Below are 1,835 nucleotides of genomic sequence, written 5' to 3' on the forward strand. Positions count from 1 at the left end.
TCTGCATCTCTAGGAAAACAGACTAGCAAATTAAATTTTAAAAGGCGCAGGTAGAAACATAGAATGGAAAACACTACACTGCAGTCCAAAAATTCTTACTTAAGGTTATATATACCTCTCTTAAAACACCCTAAATTCCTAGCTGTCACTCCATTTTCCCTTTTACTCACAGCAACATTTCATTAGAGAATGACTCTTTGCTATCCATCCCCAGTACCTGACATCCATTTCCACTTCAACCCATGACATAGGACACATATCACAACCACCCACCGAACTGCTCTTTAAGACAACAGAGCCTGTGCCCCCTGGGAAAAGCACACACTAAAACTGGAGCAATAGAGAGAAGATCAGCACAGCCCTTGTGCAAGGACGACATGCAAATTTGTGAAGCAGGTTCCACATTTTAAAAAGGTAAATATTAAAATAGAATAAATGAAACTTTGGGAGAAAAGGGACTTCTCAGTCTCCAATTTGCTCTTTATTTTTTATTGCCTCTAAATATGAGGGGTGATACAAAACCCCCTGTAATTTCTTTATAAGAAAATTGTGTAGTTATTCTTACATGTTTAAACTTCAGTCACCTTCAGCGTACTCTCTATTTGATGCAATACACCTATCGAGAAGTTTTTCCCACTGATCAACACAGTTTTTTAACTCGTTGATTTTGATGCCTTTTAATGCTTCTACCTTTTTTTGTTCAGCTCTTCCACATCAGCAAAACATCTCCCTTTGGGACTTTTTTCATCCAGGGAAACAAACAAACAAAAAAGTCACTCAGGGCAAGATCAGGTGAATAGGGAGCTTGAGGATCATGCTGTTTTTGACCAAAAACTGCTGAACACTTACTGCAGTGTGGGCAGGTGCACTCATAAATCACCCATCATGAAGTGAGCAAATGCCTTATAAGAGTCTTCGAATAAAATTCACTGAAGTCAAACGCAGCCTCTCACAATGACACCAGCTGGTACACTGATACAGCTGGTTTCCTAGAACACTCACCTACCAAGATAAGCCTGTACTATGAGCCCTCCAGAAGATAATTCCAGGGCTATTGTGTGTTTGTGTGTGCATGTGTTCAATGAAAAATATGGTAGAAACTAAAATAAATAGGTTCAGAAAATGATTACAATGTATAGTGGAATACATAAGAGGAATATGGCTACTTCTTCCTTTGGAGAATCAGGGAATCACAAAGTGTTGTCTAATAAAAGTGGCCTTAAGCTCTGATCAGTATGGCTCATTTGGTTGGGTGTCATCCTGGAAAGTGAAGGGTCACCAGTTAGATCCCCAGTCGGCTAGTGAGAAGCATGCAAGAGTCATGTGAGAAGCAATGGATCAAGCCTCATGTGATTTGGTGAATGTTACTATGACAATTCAATATTTTTTGAGATGAAAAGTTTTACAAGTGTGATTGTTTTCTTGTTTTAATTAACCACTGTTAATAAAGATTAGCTAATTTGTGTAGGTCACTTTCTTGACTATTAAACCCAAACCTAATCATTTTAATACAAAATGGTCTTAGTTATTATTTATCACTTGTATTACTCTATAAATTTTCTTTTTGCTGCTAGCAAACACCAGAGGCATGTTATTTTTTGCATTTGTTCTTGAGTCTGCAATGATTCTGCTTTTTGTTTTCAAATTATATAGAATCTACTTTCACTTTTAAAGAAAAATATGGACTTTTAGGATCTTTATTGATTAACTATCTTTAAATAGCAGCTTGCATTTGCTACACAGCCCACTGATGAGAAAAATCAGTGATTTCAATGGTCATCAGTTAAAGAGCCATATATTACTTCTTTCTACAGTGCTGACTTAATTGCCACACA

The 1,835-nt window shown here is 36.9% G+C and overlaps 1 non-coding gene across 1 annotated transcript; it reads left to right on the top strand.

Annotated features, from left to right (window-relative positions):
• The first annotated feature begins 303 nt into the window (after positions 1 to 303).
• Positions 304 to 409, top strand: LOC119039693 (U6 spliceosomal RNA). Its single transcript, XR_005080660.2, has one exon. It is a non-coding gene; the product is annotated as a U6 spliceosomal RNA (small nuclear RNA).
• The last annotated feature ends 1,426 nt before the right edge of the window (positions 410 to 1,835 follow it).

The sequence above is a fragment of the Artibeus jamaicensis genome, unplaced genomic scaffold (genome assembly GCF_021234435.1).
Source record: "Artibeus jamaicensis isolate MK-2021 breed Jamaican fruit bat unplaced genomic scaffold, CSHL_Jam_final contig_415, whole genome shotgun sequence".
Classification (NCBI taxonomy): Eukaryota; Metazoa; Chordata; class Mammalia; order Chiroptera; family Phyllostomidae; genus Artibeus; species Artibeus jamaicensis.